At 41.4% G+C, this 21,973-nt stretch overlaps 1 long non-coding RNA gene across 1 annotated transcript; it reads left to right on the forward strand.

Annotated features, from left to right (window-relative positions):
• The first annotated feature begins 1,209 nt into the window (after positions 1-1,209).
• LOC128500097 (uncharacterized) lies at positions 1,210-8,212 on the forward strand. The gene is made up of 2 exons (XR_008354888.1): positions 1,210-1,899; positions 7,102-8,212. It is a non-coding gene; the product is annotated as an uncharacterized LOC128500097 (long non-coding RNA).
• Positions 8,213-21,973: the final 13,761 nt, after the last annotated feature.

Raw genomic sequence — 21,973 nt, forward strand, 5'->3', positions numbered from 1 at the left:
AAATTTGGCTAAAACTTCCCACATGTACCTCCAATCAATGCGGTCAAACGCCTTTTCGGCGTCCAGAGCTAGTAACATGGCAATCAGATTGACCGTGCGCCGAATGTTATCGGGGGCTTCCCTCTGTGGGATGAAACCAACTTGATCAGGGTGGACGATAGTCGAGATAACAGCACTGAGGCGTGAGGCGAGAAGCTTAGCATACAATTTGATGTCAGTGTTGATGAGGGATATTGGTCTGTAACTGCCACAGTTAGAAGGATCTTTCCCATCTTTATGAATGACTATAATCCTGGCAGCCAGCAATTCGGGCGTAAGTGAGCCCCCGTCTAGCAGTGCATTAAACAGCGGCAACAAACGCGGAATTAAGATCTTTTGGAATTTTTTGTAATACGTGCCTGGTAGACCATCCGGACCCGGCGCTTTGGATGCTTTAAGGGAAGATAAGGCAGCCTTAAGGTCGTCCTCCGTAAAGGGCAAACTCAGGGAAGCGACGTGGGACGCTGACAGTTTCGGGAGTGACAACGAGTCTAGGAAGCGCAAGATATGTTCGGAGCCTGCGTGGTTTCTAGGAGCCTTGTTGCCGTCATAAAGGGATTTATAATAAGATGCGAATTGTTCCGCTATATCCGCTGGGTTCACCCATGTCGTGTGATTAGCATCGATGATCTTGGCTATGTTTTGCGTTTTACGTTGTGCTCTCAACCGTCTCGACAACATTGTATCCGGCTTGTTGGCTTTGGCAAAAAATTTCTGTTTCGTTAGATTCAATGAATGCAAGACCTCTTGACTGAGCAACAAATTCAATTCACCTCTGGTGCGTATAATAGACTGTAGCGTCGAGGCATCCAACGTGCGCTTATGTTGCGCTTCTAGGTCGGTAAGTGTAGTTGTGAGAGCGTTGATTGCAGCCTGATGGAGTCGTTTACGTCTGGCTGCAATTCGAAGGAAGGAACCGCGAATGTAAGCCTTATGAGCCAACCAAATCGTCTGCGGGCTCACGTCAGGGGTGTCGTTTATAGAAAAGTACTCTGTGAGGTCTCTGTTAATTTCAGCAACAATCGATGGGTCCGTCATCAAAAATTCATCCAGCCTCCAGTGTCTTGCAGTAGGATTCCGGGGAGATATAACGATGGAGCACTCCACCGCACCGTGATCTGACCAGGGGATAGGGTGAATTCGCGCCGAGAAGGCAGAGGGTATCTGTAAGAAATCATTTTTATACTTTTATTTTGTTCTGCACATTTTAGGCCTGAATGCAACTTGAGTGCTAGGAACATATGGTATCAATTAAGTGACGTAGTTTAGAGGGTCTTCTGTGGGATGCTGGTGTATCATATTACTGTTCCAATAGGATTCCGTTACGTATACCCTAACCAAATGTAAAGGGGTATATATTGGCATGACGACAAGGATAAGGTCTCTTTCCACGCTCTCATCTTCATCTCACCAAGATACTAAGCCTACAGTACCTTTTATCAACATTTGTTCCAGCATTGGTATTGTATGAATTGATAATTTGTCATCGAATAAACCTAATTAATAGACTTTGAAGCTGTGGTCTTGATTGCTGTTTGATCACTGGAGAAGCTTAGATATTCAAGACAAAGAATATTCTAACAAATTGGCGAGCCAGCCAGTCTTTAGTCAGTTTTCTACGGCGAGCCTTTACTGCACGTTTGTTTTTTACTTTTCCTCTTCCGACAAAGGGGGGATAGTGTGCAGTTGTCTGAAGAGATCAAAGAGATCCTCTGACTAAAAACAAAAACCTAGCAGTGTGATCAGAAGAAAGTGTAATCCGACACTACCAGACCATTACCAGACCACGTGGTGAGAAGGAAGAGCATTCCAGAACCGTGTATCGTAGTGAGAGCAGACTGAGCAAGCAACTGATCTACGGTAAGTATGGATTTTGTTAATACTTTGTCTTCCGGAAGTAAACTTGAATTTACGTTTGTTCCTTATACGGCTAGTGATTCAGCTTTGTGGCATGATTTATGGCGTCAATGTGAAGATGCAAATAAGAAGATAGACAAAAAGATATTTTCTGTGAATAAGGAGAAACAAAAGTTGAGGAATGTAATGAAGATGATTAAGATTTTTAATACATTACTTGATGGTGGTGATAATCTGACTAATAATGATGTTAGTCAAAGTAATTCACAGAGTAGTGACATGGTTAAAAATGAGATGCACAATGTGTGTGCAATAGAAAAGGAATGTCCTAAATGTGATTTATTAACTGAAGAGATTTCTGATTTGTCGGATTGCTTAGAAATTAAGAATTTGTTAATTACAAAATTGCAGAAAGACTTGAAACAAGTTTGTGTAATTACAAGGGGAGATAGACAAAGACACAGTTTAATTCCAGAAAACGTAGAGGATGAACCAGAGGTCAGTTCAGAACAGGAACTCCAAAGGAAGAAGCTTAGAAATAAAGCAGCAAAATTAAAATTACAAATACAAAGTGAATTAATGAAATTACTTAAAGAAATACCGCCATATAATTCTAATTTGGATGCATTTGGTAATGCAGATGTATTTGAATCGAATACAGAGAAGCATAATTTGAATAATGAACAAAGAAACAGATTATTTAAAATTTGGTTACCTACGTACATGAGTAGAAGGTTAGTAGCTCCAATAAGTGCTCCTATAGTGGAGGATGATGAAATCATCCATGGAACAGATAAGGATAGACTCCAACAGTTGATTAAGTTTACAACTGGAAATGAAAATCCAACACTTGACATACTGGAAAACCTGAAACCTACAATTTCAGAGGATCCATTTTCTTTTTTGTTAAGATTTGAGCAGGCATATAGAATAGTTTTTAAAATTTCTGATGATGAATGTCCTGCTTCTATGATACAAGTGTTTGTTAAAAAGTTTAAATATTTGGATCCTACTAGTATTGCAATTGCTTCGGATATGCAAACACTTGAGGATGCTGCTACGTTTATTGATAAAATCAGAAGGGAACGCAAAAATGAAAAGGTTAAAATGAATGTGGCTGCTATTAACAAAAGTTTTTACACACACAGAAAGGAAAGGGTTAATTCCTTTCATCCCCCTTCCCCTCCTCAGGAGTTTAAAAGGAACCACATGTTGGCTCCCAGGGGACAAAGGATTTGGAACAAAGAACCTATACAGTGTTTCTATTGTAACAAACCAGGCCACATTAAAAAACAATGTCGTAAACTTTTTTATGATATGCAATGTAAAGGACAAGGGAAATCCAATGGATTTATCCACACGTCTGACCAAATAGATAGAAGGAATCCAGTACACACTACATCACAGAGAGAATCTCCATATGCACCACTCATTAGAGAAGTCAGGGAAATTGTAGCTACTGCAAATAACGCTGCTTTAGAAAACAGACAAAGTTATGTGGATAACACATGCAGTGCTAAGGATAAATTACTTGTTCCACAATGACGGTCTGAGACCCTGCCCCCGCGTCCACTTGAATTTTTGGCTCCGGTTTATTTGGATGGTTGTGGCAGACCTCATGTACGGGGTTTCCTAAAGGGTCATGATACTGAATTCTTGATTGACACAGGAGCACAGCTAAGTGTAACCAGCTTGAAGTTACCGTTGTCACACGAGGCACCTAAATGTACTGTTATAGGATTTGACAAAACAGGTGGTGCTACTGCAACATTAATATCAGATATTCCTTTAGAAATACCAGGATATTTAAAAACGAAAATTGATATTTGGTATTGTAAGGATGTTGATAATATTATTGGTACTGATGTAATGCAGAAAAGAGGTTGGATTGTTGATCTTGGAAATAAGGCAATTTGGAAAGATGCTAAGGGTAGAAAACCAGTGTTGGTAGATCCCTCAGAATACGGTGATTTGGGATTTGTATGTCCAGTAGAGGCAATTTCTACAGAAATACAATGGCCATATACTGGTAATAACCAATGTCTTAAAGAGATAGTACAAAAATTTCCTTTACTTTGGGCGCAAAGTAAAAATGAATGTGGGAGATTCAAAGATGTAATGATTGATATACAGGGACCTGATCCTCCAGCTCAGCGACAATACAGGTTTCCACCAGAAGCAATAAATTCAATTGCAAGTGTGGTAAATGATCTGGAACAAAGAGGGGTGGTAAGGAAATCAAACAGTCCATGCAACAACCCTTTATGGCCTGTTAAAAAAACTGATGATTCATGGAGATTAACTATTGATTTGAGAGTATTAAACAAATACACACCAGCTTCAGCACATATGGTAGCAGATACTCCAGATATGATGTCACGACTACTGGCAAATGCTAAAGTTTTTACTGTGTTAGATGTGAGTAATGGTTTCTTTTCAGTACCTCTCACACAGAGCTGTCAGTATAAATTTGCTTTTACTTTTCAGAATCAGCAATATGTGTTTACTGTTTTACCCCAAGGATTTCACAGTTCACCAACTTATTTTCACCAGGCATTGGCAAATGTTTTGTCTAAATTTTCTAAACCAGAATGCTTGCTACAATATGTTGATGACATGCTTCTGCAAACTGAAACTGAAGAAGAACATTTGATTCTTTTGACTGAATTATTTTCTCTGTTGCAGGAATCTGGGTTAAAATTGAACACACGTAAGGTGAAACTGATGCAACCAGAAGTACAATACTTAGGGGTTCATATTGGTCCAGGACATAGAAAGCCAGTACAGGAAAGAATTAAAACAATTGCTTCACTTCCAGTACCAACATCACTTAAGGCATTAAGACAGTTTTTGGGATTGATTAATTTTTCCAGGGAATTCATTGAAGGATTTGCTGAAAAGGCCAAACCTTTATATGACCTGTTAAAAGATAATGAATCTTGTTTTGGTCCATGGCAGGAAGAGCATCAAAATTCTTTTGAAGTTCTTAAACAAGATCTGCAAAGGGCACCTACTTTAGCTACCATACATCCTACTGCACCGTTTGCTATTCAAGTACATACGTCTGAGACGGCTGTCTCAGCAGTACTTTTACAATTGCAACAAGAAACATGGAGAATTGTGGGGTACTTCGCCAAGGTTCTTTCCCCAGTGGAAAGAGGATTGGATGTTTGTGCTAGGCATTTAGTTGGAGTGCATTTTGCTGTAATGGCATCTGAGCACATAGTGGGGTTTAAAGATATCATTCTCCAAACACCACATACACCTTTGAAACTTTTACTTGAAAAGGGAATACCAGGTGTTTCAAATCAGAGATTTTCACAGTGGTTGTTGGCATTGTCTTCTAAAAGAATCACGGTGGATCATAAGGCTAAGTATGTGCTTCCACAACTTATGCAATATGAAGGTAAACCACATGAGTGTATTGTAAACTTAGAAGATGATCTTCCTTCGGTTTTCAGAAAGGAGGTAGGAAAATTTGATGAATCTGTATTTGTTGATGGGTCCAGATTTTGTTCAGATGGAAAGTATTACACAGGATATTCCATTTGGTATCCAGAAAGAGGGTATTCAATTGAACATAAATTGCCAGGACACTTCTCAGCACAAAGAGCAGAATTGGAAGCTGTAAAAACTGCATTGGAGATTGAGGACAAAGAAAGTAAAGGCCCCCTAGTGATCTATAGTGATAGCTCATATGTAGTAAGATCATTGACAGAACATTTACCAATATGGAAAAGAAGAGGCTTTGTAGATGCTTCAAACAAAGTGTTAACACACAAAGATTCACTTGAAGCTATATTTGAACTTGCCTCGCAAGTTCCAGAATTTCATGCCATAGTTAAAGTACCAGCACATAGAAAGGACAAAGATTTTCACAGTGTAGGGAATGAAACAGCTGACATGTTAGCCAAACGGGCAGCTTTAACAGGTGAACCCGTATACCAAACTGAACCTGTAGTCATAGCATTGGTAAAAAAGGCAAGTACGCAGTCTCCCTCATTTGCAGAGGAACAAGCAAAGGATCCATCCCTTGCTGCCTCTCGGGTTGATCCGAAACCTCCATTTGTTCATGAGAACGGGGTTTTGTGTCATGACCAAAATGGAGAATTACGTCCTGTTATGCCTGAACATTTGAAGACTTTCTTTACACAGTATAATCATGAAAGCCTAGGTCATATAGGACAAAAGAGGTTGTTAGAAGTACTAAAGGAGAAATTTTATTGGGAAAAAATGGAAGAAACAGTACAGCAAGTAGTGCAATCATGTCTCATCTGTGCACAGGTAAATCCGAGGCCCAAAGGACAAAAACCACCAATGCAAAGCATAGCACCAGCAGATGGTCCATGGTCTACATTGCAAATAGATTTCATAGGTCCATTACCAGCAGGAAAAAATGGGTTGAAATATGCCTTAGTGGTAGTAGATGTATTTTCTAAATGGGTAGAATGTATAACATTAAGGAAAGATGATTCTTTTTGTACAGCACAAGCTTTGTGGTGTCATATCTTCAGCAGATGGGGTTTTCCTAGAATGCTTGAATCCGATAGAGGTACTCATTTCACTGGTAAGGTTATGCAGTCTTTATGCGCAATTTTGGGAATAGACCAACTATTTCATGTTCCATATCACCCACAATCATCTGGTATTGTGGAAAGTATGAACAGAACATTGAAATCAAGACTCGCAAAAATGTTACTTGACAAAGGTAATACGTGGGTAGAAGCACTCCCAGCTGTTCTTATGGGTATTAGAGGTACAACATCATCAGCTACACAGTATACACCATTTGAACTTATGACTGGTAGAAAAATGCCACTTGCTTTCCCTCATGAACCATATTTGTCCACGCCACAAAAAGATGCTATTACTAAAACAAAATGGTTACAATTGTTGCAAGATAATTTAGCAGAGCTCCTTCCATTTGCAGCAACCCGTATGCAGAAAATGGCACCTCCAGATTTTTCAAAGTTTTCAAAGGGGGGTATGGTCATGATAAAAACTTTTAGGAAAACTGGTCCATGGGAGGCAAATTGGGAAGGCCCGTATAACATTATAGATACAATGGGCAAGATAATGTTAAAAGTTCAACGACCATTGGATAATGCGAGTAACAAACGCAGACAAAAATGTTTTTGGGTTCATTCTGATCAATGTAAATTGTATATAACTAAATATTGATATTGTATATTTTGTTTTCTCTAGTGTGTACAAAACAGATCCATGGGTGATGCAGACTCCAACAAAAGTTCCTTATGGCAAAGACATTTGACTTTCAAGAAGAGACAATCTTTTTTGTTTATAGCAGTTCTGATGACGACAATACTGATGATTGACTGTTTTAAGGAGGATCCACAAATTGAAGAAGATCTACAGATTCGACAACTAACTAGCCAAATTAACGAAACTCAAGTGTTCCCAGACATTAATAGAAAGAAGAGAGAAATGGATGATTTTAATGGGCATGTGTGTTTTGGTGTAATGAAAGGGTACTTATCAGTATGTAACATTAGAATTAACTTTACTAGACAAAGTAATGTAAGGTTAAATGTTACAATAGGGCCTAAACATTTATTTAGTTGGACTAAAGGGACCTACACACAAGATGATGATAAATTTGGGTCTTGGGATCATATTATAAATGAAGTAGCGTACTTGAGTGTAGTTATACATGGTGATGTGATGGTAAATTGGTCTGGAGATCTAGCACCAAATACTCCAGGCTTGACAGTAACTAAAGATGGAGAAACTAGAACAAAGGTATTATACACGGAACAAGTATGGTATAAATTTCTGCAACCAGGAATAATACTACAAAAATAACATATCAAATACACCTAAAGTATGGAAAATACAAGCATTTAGGGATTCAAAGTTTGTAAATGTGGAAATGGCAATAACTGTTACAGATTTGATTATTCCTAATATAGAAGTATTTCCTAATTCTATAGAGATCCTAGAAGGAAGGGATCAATTAGTGTTGACATGTAGTATTGAGTCGGTGTTATCTCCTGAGTCTTTAATGACATGGACTAAGGGTGATGAGTTCCTGGGAAGTTTTTCTAATGCAAATCCGAGTATGATACATAGAGGTCTAGTAGGTAGAGTAGAATGGTCTGAGAAGAGATTTACATATCATCAAGACCGGCCTACTCTCAATGACAATGGGAATTATCAGTGTTGTTTAAGATTGAAAAATTCTGAAAGGAAATGTGTAGGTGTAAATGTTACTGTCATCTCACCAACAATATCTGTGTGTGAAAACAAAATCTTTAAAGAATCAAGTCCATTTCAGGTAAACTATCTCCATTCCAAACCTCTCCTTTTAGATGGTAAATTTATAACAATAATTTGTAGGGCTGCAACTAACGATTATTTTAATAATCGATTAATCGGCCGATTATTTTTTCGATTAATCGATTAATCGGATAAAAAAAAACAATATGCAAATTTTTCGTTTATTTAAAAGAATTTAATGAACTGGATGTTAAAAAACAACTTAAAATTTACATTAACATTCTTATTTTGTTATGATGTAATAAAAAACAATATTTTCAAAGTACAAGAACCCAAACACAATATTTATGAAACAAAATAACCCCAAACATTCTGAAAAGAGGTGGACTATTACTGTTCAAGAAACTTTGCCCCAGCACTTTGCACTTTGCACCCAGCACTTTGCACCCAGCACTTTGCACCCAGCACTTTGCACCCAGCCCTGGCACTTTGCACCCAGCACTTTGCCCCCAGCACTTTGCCCCAGCCCTGGCACTTTGCATCCAGCACTTTGCACCCAGCATTCAGCACTTTGCACCAGCACTTTGCACCCAGCCCTGGCACTTTGCACCCAGCACTTTGTACCCAGCACTCAGCACCCAGCACTTTGCCCCAGCCCTGGCACTTTGCATCCAGCACTTTGCACCCAGCACTTTGCACCAGCACTTTGCACTTTGCACCCAGCACTTTGTACCCAGCACTCAGCACTTTGCGCCCAGCACTTTGCCCCAGCCCTGGCACTTTGCACCCAGCACTTTGCACCCAGCCCTGGCACTTTGCCCCAGCCCTGGCACTTTGCACCCAGCACTTTGCACCCAGCCCTGGCACTTTGCACCCAGCACTGGCACTTTGCACCCAGCACTTTGCACTGTGCCCCTGCACCCAGTCTCCAACTCTGCCCTGCACCCAGCCCTGCCCCCACATTCTGCCCTGCCCCCACACTCACACTCTGCCCTGCACCCACTCTGCCCTGCACCCACTCTGCCCTGCACCCACACTCACACCCTGCCCTGCATCCCCACCCCCACTCTGCCCTGCACCCAGTCTCCCACTCTGCTCTGCACCCACACTCACACCCTGCATCCCCACCCCCACTCTGCCCTGCACCCAGTCTCCTGCCCTGCACCCCCCACCCCCACTCTGCCCTGCACCCCCACCCCCACTCTGCCCTGCACCCACACTCACACCCTGCCCTGCATCCCCTGAAACCCCACTCCCACCCCGCCGTGGACCCCCACCCCCGCGAATCGCTCTGTGCGAATGGAGCCACTCGCACAGAGCGAACCGCTCTGTGCGAATGGAGCCACTCGCACAGAGCGAACCGCTCTGTGCGAATGGAGCAACTCGCACAGAGCGAACCGCTCTGTGCGAATGGAGCCACTCGCACAGAGCGAACCGCTCTGTGCGAATGGAGCCACTCGCACAGAGCGAACCGCTCTGTGCGAGTGGAGCCACTCGCACAGAGCGAACCGCTCTGTGCGAGTGGAGCCACTCGCACAGAGCGAACCGCTCTGTGCGAGTGGAGCCACTCGCACAGAGCGAACCGCTCTGTGCGAGTGGAGCCACTCGCACAGAGCGAACCGGAACACGTCACATCCGTCACGTAGCTAGAAGAAGGCGGAGACTGCAGAGCGTGTAGCAGAAGCGGGGAACGCTCGCGGAGGTAAGTAAAAGGAGCCGAGTGCTCCAACAACGAATTGATCACTCGATTAATCGATAACGGAAATCGTTATCGATGATTTCCGTTATCGATTATTATCGATTTTATCGATTCGTTGTTTCAGCTCTAATAATTTGGAATTTTAATATATCAGAGTGGAAAATTTCATCTAGATTTCCACAATGCAAAAAATATTTATTAAATATGGAAAGAGGTGTTGATGACTGGTTTGGTAGAAATAATACAAATTTGAATAGGAAAAAGAGAAATGTAATACAAGGAATTTTAACAGGTGTAAATACAGTAGAAAGTATACTTAATACTATGGATATTAAGACACTAAAGTCTGATTTGGAAACTGCAGGGTTAATAGGAAGTAAAGAAACACATATTCAACAAGGTTTAAACAAAATCTTGGAGAATATGATAATAAAAACAGCTTCTGTGATAGGACCTGCAGTGCAACATCTCCAGGAAGCAACCATGGCTTTAATGACTAATGCTGATTTATCAGAAGTAGCCAGAGCTTGCTTGGAAATCCAAATTGAATATTCTACTGATTTCAAAATAATGGCACAAGCATTCCAAGGTGGTATTACTCCTCTAGGAATTCTACGTAGTTTACCTGAAGAATTTACATTTGCTCGAAATCATACTGATTTATGGGTAAATAAATGGTTAGGATGTAGTAATGATGTGTGTAAAGGTACATCTTTAATACCAATGGCAGGTAAAGAAGAAACATTATTCCCGATGAGAGTATTGGGAATACCTGTCAGTAGTACACAATTATTATTTTATAAATTAGAGTATCCTGATTTTGTTTTCTCCACAGATATGTCAGAACCTGAACAATTAGACTTGTCTGCATGTTTACATTTTGTGTCCAAAATTATTTGTTTGTCTCATCAAGCTGAGACTATATATCATTCATGTTTTCATAACCAGAGCTCATGTTCAGGTACAATTCAGTGTACAAACAAGTGTGAAAACATCTAACGATCTTGTAACGCCTATAGAGAAAGGTAGAGTATGTGTACAGGTAATGTCTAATGGGGAATTGATTAAAGCAATGTTTCCTAAATGTACGCATACAGAAATATTATCGAAAGGTCTGTATTGTATTGATGGTGATCCAATAGCAATATATATATATGGAACTCAGATTAATGTTTCTCAAATTAATTCTCAAAAATTAAATGTTTTGCCACTACAGTTTAATTTATCACAAGTAAGTGAATTTCCATGGCAAAAGTGGGCAAATGAGATAAGGAAAGATGTAGGATTTTTAAATGTCTTGCAAAAGCAATTAAAAGAAGCACAGATTGTATTTCAACATGAGCAAGGTAAACTCAAAAACATAGAACATGAATGGTCAATAGTCTCAGGTACATCTTGGTGGAAAAACTTTGCTAAGTCAACAGAAATTATGGCAAAATCATCTGTTGGCTCCGCTATCACCAATGTTTTGTTACATCCATTTATTATTGTTTTATTTGTGTCTTTTATATGTATTATTTTTCAAATATGTTTATTATGGAGAATAAGAAAATCGTATTTAACTATTAGAGAAAATATAAAGCAAGGGAAACTTTAAGACGTAGGATGCATCAGTCTTCCACAGATTCTTTTTTATAATATTATCGTCTACATATCTTCCTGCACTCACTGAATGTGATACGAATGTGATACGAATGTTGTATGAATGGACAGCAAACATTTATTTATGGTACATAACCATAAACAGGGGGAAGTGTAAGAAATCATTTTTATACTTTTATTTTGTTCTGCACATTTTAGGCCTGAATGCAACTTGAGTGCTAGGAACATATGGTATCAATTAAGTGACGTAGTTTAGAGGGTCTTCTGTGGGATGCTGGTGTATCATATTACTGTTCCAATAGGATTCCGTTACGTATACCCTAACCAAATGTAAAGGGGTATAAATTGGCATGACGACAAGGATAAGGTCTCTTTCCACGCTCTCATCTTCATCTCACCAAGATACTAAGCCTACAGTACCTTTTATCAACATTTGTTCCAGCATTGGTATTGTATGAATTGATAATTTGTCATCGAATAAACCTAATTAATAGACTTTGAAGCTGTGGTCTTGATTGCTGTTTGATCACTGGAGAAGCTTAGATATTCAAGACAAAGAATATTCTAACAGTATCATATGTTGACTCAAAAATATATAGTCTATACGAGAATAGGAGCAGTGAGGATGGGAGTAAAACGAGTAGTCCAAATCTTTGGGATAACGCAATCTCCAAGCATCAGTCAGAGCTATCGTCTTCACAAAGTCCCGGAGATATTTCCTATTCTGCGGAGTGTGCAGTAATGGGGTGCCCCCTTTCCTATCCAGGTATGGATCCCAGATCGCATTAAAATCACCTCCCACTATAATCTGCTGATAGCGATAAGGTAAGAGGAGGTCAGTGAGAAGGGAGTAAAATGATACAGCGTGAGTGGAGGGCGCGTAGACATTGAGAAATACTATTACTACGGAATGTTGCGGAGAGTCCCAGTGAGGAGTAGATATCTGCCCCATTTATCTGATTTCGAGGTGTGAAGCTGAAATTCCAGGGAAGACCGTAGAAAGATGCTAACCCCGTTTTTCTTTTGTCGCGGGTGAGCAGCGTGGAAGTGTACATTATAATTGCGATGCCAGTAGGTAGGTATATGAGTCTTTCGCAGATGTGTCTCTTGCAACATAATCACGTCACAATGAAGCTTTTGGTAGTATCGCATGACCATCCGTCGCTTTTGAGGCGTGTTAAGACCCCTAACATTGTGTGTAATTATTTTGAGATCGCCAGCCATGGGATCCAGTGGAGAAAGAAGCTGTATAATGCGAAAGTAGGCATAGGCGACAAGGGTGGGTCAAAGGGACCAAAACAGCATGACCCCCGTATAGAGACGGGAAAAAAAAGAGAAGAGAAGAAGAAAGGACAGACGAGAGGAACGACGAGTGAATAGAAGAAAAAAACAAATGCAAAAAAAAACAATCTCAAACTTCGTAACCAGCGAGGTGGGCTACTGCACTGACACTGTGCAGGCCCCATCTCGACAGGAGGTCGAAAGGCCTGGTGGACAGGCAGTAGATAGACCCTAACGGTCAGGTGAAATGGGGATGTAACCTTCAGCAACCAAAACGGCCTCCGCAGCCTCATTGGAGAATAAAGTTAAACTACCCACATAGGGAGCAGATTAGAGGGATCGAATTAACGAAAACATGTAGGGGAACCGACCATAGGCACCTTGGAGACACAGTGCGGAGCCAAACAGTGGCAACATAACGCTAAATGTGGCGTGGTAGGTAAAACGCGCCAGAAACCCATAATCAAACAATAAAAAAAAAAAAAAAACCTAAAAGAAAAACCAGGACTTAGCTGATCCAGACGCAATAAGTTTGATCGGGTAACCAGGTGCCCGAAGCAGAAGAAGTCCCCAAAAAAGGTCCAATGCGGTGGGTGGGGTGGACATCTAGACCCATAGAAGGGACCAAAGCTCCACACGAACGGGGGCAGCAGCCATGGCAAACGTAGCGGCCCATCTGATGCGGCGCGTAAAGCAGAGGTAGAGCATCAATCGAGGGCAAACGAAGTGTCGAAGGCGCACACCGGTGATAGTCGTTCGGAGCACAGTCAGCGATGGAAGGTAGGTGCGGTGGATCCAGGCGACGCATCTTCAGAGCACGGGTCATCGGTCATCCGACGCCGGGGAATGTCGGTCCATGCGTCCGCGGGGCGCAAGCCGGGCTCCATCCTATTCCGTTTGCGGCCCAGGGACAGCGGTGGAACATCCAATTCCATCAGTAAGTCTTCAGCCTCGTTGAGGGATTTGATAGTATAGCTCCTATCTCCGACAGAGGCTTGAAGTGCGAATGGAAATCTCCAACGATACCTGACATTATGGGCCCGGAGGTGATCTGTCAAGGGTTTAAGGGCTTTACGTCGCTGGAGAGTCCTAGGAGCAAGGTCCGAATAGACTTGGACCTCCGTGTTGTCGAGCGATAGAGTGAGTGTCCGGGCAGCCTTCATGATACTCTCTTTGAGAGAATAGTCTGTGAGCTTGACTATAATGTCCCTCGGTCTCTCATCAGTCTTCGGCCTCGGTTTCAGGGCCCTATGTACGCGATCAATCAGGACTTGATCCGGCGGAGTGTCAGGCAACAATTGAGGAAGAACACCGTGCAACACCTGCGTCACATCAAGGTATGTCTCCGGTACCCCGCGAAGGCGGAAATTCGCCCTCCGCGACCTGTTTTCCAGGTCCTCTTGAGCATCCTGCAATGATTGTACCTCCGTGTGGAGGGAGACGATGTCCTCAGCCATCTTGCCATGAGCACGTTGCAGGGAGGCCTGAGATCGTTCCAAAGTGTCCGTTCGCGTCCCAATCTCGGTGATGTCCCTCTTCAACTCTCGTAGTTCTGTGCGGATATGATCCATCAAATCGTGCTTGACCGAGAGGACAAGGGATTTGATGTCATCGATATCTTGCCTGGTGCAAGCTGCCGCTGTCGCCATGTCGTGCGGTAGGCCCAAAGGCTCGGGCGGAGGCAGCGTGGGAAGCTCAGGAGAAGCCGATTTTCGATGGAAGATATCTGGAACCGTCGACTTCTTAGTGGACTTACGTGGTCCCCCGGGCATGCTGCAGAAGATCCCCGCGAATCGGAACGGCAGGGGGTAGAATAAGGGCTAATAATAGTAGCTTATGTAGAGGCTTTGTGGAGGAGAAAAGGCACTACACGGCCATCTTGGTTCACGTCCAGCCACGCCCCTACTTCTTTTTTTTTATTCGGTTGGGCCAGAAGATTATTGTCTGTCTGCCTACAAACACTCTAAATAAATATACAGCATATACCGTATTTGCTCGATTATAAGACGACCCCCCAAAATCTGAATATTAACTTAGGAAAAAAAGAAAAAGCCTGAATATAAGACGACCCCATAGGAAAAAAGTTTTACCAGTAAATGTTAATTCATGTAAACTATTTTTTTTAATAAAAGCTATGATTGAGAAAAATATTTTTTTTGTTTTTATTTCTTGTATTTTCCAACCTGTCCCCCAGTTACGCACATCTGCCCCCAGGCTTGCCACTCCAATATGGCACTGTGGCCCATGATATGCCTTTTAACCCTCTATATGCCACTGTGCCCCATGGTATGCCTTTTGACCCCCTATGTGCCACTCTGCCTCCAGAAATGCCTTATACCCCTATATCTCATACTGGCATTTAGGGGGTTAAAATGCATATTATGGGGCAGAGTGGCATATAGGGAGGTATAAGGCATTTCAGGAGGCAGAGTGACATTAAGGGAGTTAAAAGGCATTGTATAGAGCACTCTGCCTCCAGAAATGCCTTATACCCCTATATGCCACTCTGGCATTTAGGGGGTTTAAAGGCATATTATGGGGCAGAGTGGCATATAGGGCGGTATAAGGCATTTCAGGAGGCAGAGTGCTCTATTAAATGCCCCCTTAACGCCACTCCAGAAATGCCCTATGCCCCCATTTAACACACACACACACCCTACACCCCCATTTAACTAACACACACACTCTCTCTCTAAAATCAAACATAGAACTGAATAAGGACTGGTCTATTCGCTTGCTCTGAATCTGTGAACAAAACTTTTATATTTATATTCAAGAACAACAAAGAATATTTTTATGTTTGTAATACAGAACTGACACTTTAACAGCCTACCGATGTATTTTGTGAACAAAATGTTTGAAAATTTAAAATAAATAAAAAGAAAAAATTATATGCAGGTACCTCAAAAAGACTCCTTGTGGAGTACAGTACAATGTACAACCTTATTTACACAAGAGGTATTTTCCTAGCAGTTAACACGGCAAGTTGGACTTAAACAAGCATACCGTTCTATAAGAGGACATATCCTTATCTTGCTCCTTTAAGTATTCCAATGAAAGACCATCTCTTAGACCCTGTCTTTTGTTCCAATTGTTCCAAAGTGTACACTCCCTTTTAAAATGTCCACTTTTCCCACATTTAAAAAAGACATCTGTCTGATTTAGTTGTCCCCTTTGTGTTTTACATGATTGTTAGAACCATGTTCCATCACCTGATTTGTTAGTGGAGAAGAACATGTGCTGCCATTACGTTGTCTGACTAATCTTTTTACCCTTTTTGTCTAGAACAGTGTTCTGCTATCAGAATTAATTCAGAAATAGGTTTAGCTTCCCATCCACTAGATACAAGTTTGAGAGCATTACACGTGGTATATGACCATTCACAAATGCTTGAGAAAGAATGGGATCCTGCCGACTACACCAAAAACTGTTGTGGAAATCGAAAGTTATGATGACCATCAGACTTCTTTGAAAGGCTGAAAGTTTATTCCGGATACAAGCAGCTGCAGGGTGATCTGCATAAAAGCAGGCAGGTCCTGACTTTACTTTACAATTTCCCAATATATATATATATATATATATATATATATATATATATATACACACACAGTATATATATATATATATATATATATATATAGTGGATATAAAAAGTCTACACACCCCTGTTAAAATGCCAGGTTCTTGTGATGTTAAAGAATGAGACAAAGATAAATCATGTCAGAACTTTTTCCGCCTTTAACGTGAACAATTCAATTCCAAAACAAACTGAAATCTTTAAGAGGGGGGATTAAAAAACCTCACAATAACCTGGTTGCATAAGTGTGCACACCCTTAAACTAATACTTTGTTGAAGCACCTTTTGATTTTATTACAGCAATCAGTCTTTTTGGGTAGGAGTCTATTAGCATTGCACATCTTCTTTGCAAAAGCGCTCCAAATCTGTCAGATTGCGAGGACATCTCCTGTGCACAGCCCTCTTCAGGTCACCCCACAGATGTTCAATTGGATTCAGGTCTGGGCTCTGGCTGGGCCATTCAAAAATGTTAATCTTCTTCTGGTGAAGCCATGCTTTTGTGGAATAGAGATGTGCTTTGGGTCTTCATTGTGCTGAAAGGTGAATGTTTTGTCCTCGCTACACGTTACCCAGTGGCGTGTGTGTAGTTTGACATGCAGATAAACCGCCCTACTTTACAATAGACAAGACTATATGATGAAGTCAGTAGATTTATTGAATTATAGGAAATGTGCAGTGAAACTAGAAAACAATAGCGCAGAAAACATGAATAAACACATGTTCATATACAACTAACATGTTAGCATAATACAAGATGGCTGAAACACAACATGTAATAACATAGATGACATGTGGAGAACTGGTCTGCTAGTCACAACTTAAGACAAATGCAGCTGCTGCTCCTGAATATAAGAGTATGTGTAACTGGAGGCAGCTGTGACTGAGAATAACTGTGGAGTAAGTCCACAAGCTAACCCGCGATGCTGCCACATGGGAGCATGGAAGTTGCAGTCTTTCTCTTCTTGGCACAGTCTGTAAAATGGAGTTCTCTTTCCCAGAATGCCTCACTTCACTGAGGAGGGATGGGAAAAGCAGAGGGATAAAATACTGAAAGGCAAAGTCAGCCACTAGATGGAGTGCCTATGTAATTAAGCACACTACACAGTACATATAGATGCTGGAGGCATGACACTCCCTGCCTGGTATCCATGGATGTCACCAATTCAGTCTTCAGAAGGTAGAAGTAAAATTAGTTCAGATATTGGTCTGAGAAACAACTTGGACTCATCTCCCTTGGTTATCTTTACTTCTACTTTATGAACATTTCCATTCTCACTTGGGAATGTTTTCGTGACCCACCCAAGAGGCCAATGGTTTCTTTGTGCTTGACAGTCCTTTACAAGAACAATATCACCAATTTTTAGGTTAGGTCTGGTGGTTTGCCATTTCTTACGTGGTTGCAATATAGATAAATACTGTTTACGCCACCTGTCCCAGAAGGTATTTGCAAAGCTTTGCACTTTATACAGATCTTTGGCATCAAACTCTCCCGAAGGAGCACTGAACGTCTCTGTTTTTTGAGTAAGAAAAATAGCCGGAGTCAGCAAAAAAGGTTCCTCAGGATCATTAGGGACCGGAGTGAGTCTTGTTTGGCCTACCTGTAGAAAAATAGAGTCAAGAATTCTTCGAACTATGCCGATCATTCTTTCCCAGGATCCTTCCATATGTGAAGAATGTGGTGGGTTGAATGTCCATGTGCAACTTTGGATACTTTAAGAATCTCTCAATTCTGATTGTAAAATCAAAACCAGGGTCATTTCTAATCCTTGCTTGGTAATCCACAAATTCAACAAAAACAGAGAATGGAGGAAATTGAACCTGGTGTTTATGTTTATATGTAGAACCATGGGTAATCCACTTCTCTTGTAGGTTGTAGCAGGGCCAGCCCTATAATGGAGCAGACTGGGGCAATTGCCCCAGGCGGCACTTTAGAAGGGGCTGCACTTTGCCGCCCCAAGTGCCGCTTTTTTGTCATCCGATGAGGCTACCGGCGCCGGTTTTAACATAAATGTAAAACCGCCGTCGTTTAATTACTGAAAATCTTGCCTGTGTGCCGATCGGTTCGGCTCTTCATTCTACCCCATTGAAGATGCGCCGTGACGCTCAAGGGGGCGGGCTCACGCAGAGCAGTTGCCCGTCACCGCGTGACAAGGAGAAGATCTCGAAGGAGAAGAGGCTGAAGAGCACGTCAGTGGAAGAAGAAAAAGTAAGTATTTAAAAAAAAAATTTAGGTGATAGACGGACAGATGGAGTCATGGACAGACATATTCATGCCCCTAGAGGGTTGCTGTGGAGTGGGGACATTATCAGTTGAATATTATTGAAACATATTTGCAGGCCTACAGTGCACCATGTCTGAAATGTGTGCAGGTGATGTTCACTCCCCTTCTGTTCTTCCATATTGGCGATATTCTATTTAATATGAAATGGGAACCAAAATGGGTGGACTGGTAGGTGGTACAAAGCAAACAGCAACTGCTCAAAACAGCACAAATGTATGACCTCAATACCTCAGCACAGGAGAGGCAGTGGCGTCGCCAGGGGGGGGCCAGAGGGGGCCATGGCCCCCCCTACATTATGCTGTGCCCCCCAGTGTGCCCCCCCAATTAAAACGCTATACCATTTTACCCGGTGTGCACAGCAAGCTCCAATTGCAGCCGATGCGGCTGGCAGCTTCAAAGCAGCTTTAAAACTGCCTCCGCTGGCCGCTTAATGGATTGCCGGCATGCCAATCACTGACTGAGGCTCTTCGTCCCGCCCCTTTGAAGGGGGCGGGCTCTTACGGAGCAGTTGCTTGTCACTGCCTGACAGGGAGAAGAGCACAAGGGAGAAGAGCAGCTGTGTTACAGTGGAAGAATGAAGGCCAGCAAAAAAAAGTATTTTATTTTAAATAAATAGTGGATGTGACAGAAGGAGGGACATTAACAAGGGGGGGGGCTGCATTGGGAAAATTAAATAATACACAAAGGTTGGCTGGGGACATAATTACACATCAGGGTGGTTAGAAGGATGTCACATATATCAATACACAAACGGGGGGGGGGGGTTAATACACATGGGTATGGGGCCATTAAATTAACCAGTACAAGGGGTTGGTGCATCAATACACAAGGGAGGGGGGCTGGCTGGGGGCATCAAATAAATCAATACACAAAGGAGGGGGGCTGGCTGGGGGCATCAAATAAATCAATACACAAGGGAGGGGGGCTGGCTGGGGGCATCAAATAAATCAATACACAAGGGTGTATTGCAAAAATGCACAAAGGGGGGTGGCTGGGGAGGCACAAATACACAAGGGTCAATACACACAAACAGCAAAGCAATGTGGAAGGCATTTTATATGGTTATCCCATCCTGATGTGGGGGTCCATGTGGCAGCAGAGCCTGCCCTGTGGTATGTGTTTGGGTGTCAGTGTTGCAGAGCCTGTCCTGATATGAGTTTGGTCATCTGTTTCCTGGCACTTTACTTGCTCTAGAGGGTTAAATAGAACTTTGTAATTTTTATTTATCCAGATTTTGTGGTCACTTTAGAGGACAAAACTTTCTAGGCCTAGAAATCAGAGGAAAAGTAAAGGTTTTGTGTTATTTACTCTTATTTCAATCTGAATATATTATTAAAAGTTAGATGTTGGTTCAGAGTTTGTGAAACTCAATTCTTGATTTCATTATACAGGACGTTATTCCCCTTTGGTTTCACAGGCCTTCACAGACCAAGTGCTACTCAGCTTAGTTATATGCAGCTGTATGCATTGTGTTATCTGTGATGAGGCGTTCATTTGGTGACGCAGCGCTAAGATGGTTGTGATGCATTAATGGCTAAAAGTTTTGTTGAAGTTTCCATTATGTCTAATCTCCTTAATTTATTTGGGCCTTTTAACTTTTTTGATTTCTGGGATTTTAATAATGTGATAAAAAAGAATGATTTATAGTTGTTTGGATGTCAAATAGTGTGTCAAATTCTGTTGATCTGTAACTGCTATGTTTCCATACATTATTTATGTATACCTGCAAATACAGTTTTTTTTTGTCTTATTCAGTTGCACGTGCTGTTTCCATGTGTTGTTTATTTGATCTATACCTGAACTACAGGGAGTAAGTAAAAGAGCGGTATGGTTTAGTGAATGAGGGGACAAAGGGACTCTGGGGATGATTACAGGGGAGAGGACCTCTCAATGTCACGGTGCAGTCAGAAGGAGGGAACACTGCACTGACTCTCAGTCTTCCCCTGATCTGCAGTCAGTGTGGCAAATATATTGGCAGCAGGGTCTAATATTAATATATATCGGAAGCCGGGACTAATAATATATACCGGCTGCAGGGTCTAATATTAATATATATCAGCAGCAGGAGCTAATATTAACATATAATGACAGCAGGGTCTAATATTTATATATATCGGCAGCGGGGGCTAATATTAATATATATTGGCTGCATGGCCTCTTATCAATAAATATTGGCTGCAGGGGCTAATATTTATAATATATTGGCTGCAGGGACTAATAATTTATATATCGGCAGCAGGGTATAATTTTTATGTATATTCGCAGCAGGGTATAATATAAGTATATATCCGCAGCAGGGGCTAATATCAATATATATCCGCAGCAGGGGTTAATATTAATATATATCGGAAGCAGGGTGTAATATTTCTGTGTATTGTCAGCAGGGGCTAATATTAAAGAATGAAAAATAACTGTCACTTTAGCTGTTATTTTGAAATCATATTTTAATCACGGTCTTTACTTCAAAGAGATAAGTGCATATTATGTAGTTAAAAATGCACGTCTAACGTGTGTATGTATGTGTGTGTGTATATATATATATATATATATATATATATATATATATAGTGTATATGTACCGTTTTATAATTGGCCCCCCTACTTTGGTCTCTGGCCCCCCATGTGCCCCCCCTAAATATGAAAGCTGGAGACGCCACTGAGGAGAGGTGAGTTGTCAGCTCAAGTGTTAAGCCTGTACCTAGAACTAACAGATTCTGAGTTAAATGGCTGTTTATGGAGGTTATCATGAACCTCTGAAAACACTGTTTTTTCCTCCAAATATGTATAGGATTTTTTGTAATACATATGTAGAACCTGGTTATATATGATGGTGATAGTTTATGTCACATCCTAAAGAACACAGAGGAAACACTTTATACCAATGGTTAACTGGAATACAAAAACAGACAGGTTAACTTATAGAAGGTAATAGGATAAAAAAGATATAGATATGTCTTTTCCTGGGGCACGTTGTAAAATACTGTAAAATCCAGTATTTTTGTGAATGCTAATTGGAGGACACTACACATTGAAGTAGAGGGCAGTTATCAATAAGCTCAATGATTGAAATATCTACGTTCTTGGCCTTGGAGCAGGTTTAATGTTAACATACACTGGCTGTGCCTTCTGTTTTTGAGGTAACTACAGCTAATAGGGTGTGTGGTTATCTGTCTGGCCCTCTAAAGAAAGGCCTAATTTTAAAGGGTGGGAAGGACATAATTTTAAAGGACATATTCATGCCCCTAGAGGGTGGCTGGGGAGTGAGGACATAAGTACACAACAGGGTGGTTAGGACGATCTATACACAAAGGGGGGGGTGATACACATGGGTATAGGGGGCATTATAATTAACCAGTACAAAAGGGGGGGCATCAAAACACAAGGGGGGCATCAAATAAA

This window comes from Spea bombifrons, chromosome 6, assembly GCF_027358695.1.
Source record: "Spea bombifrons isolate aSpeBom1 chromosome 6, aSpeBom1.2.pri, whole genome shotgun sequence".
NCBI classification, from domain to species: Eukaryota; Metazoa; Chordata; class Amphibia; order Anura; family Pelobatidae; genus Spea; species Spea bombifrons.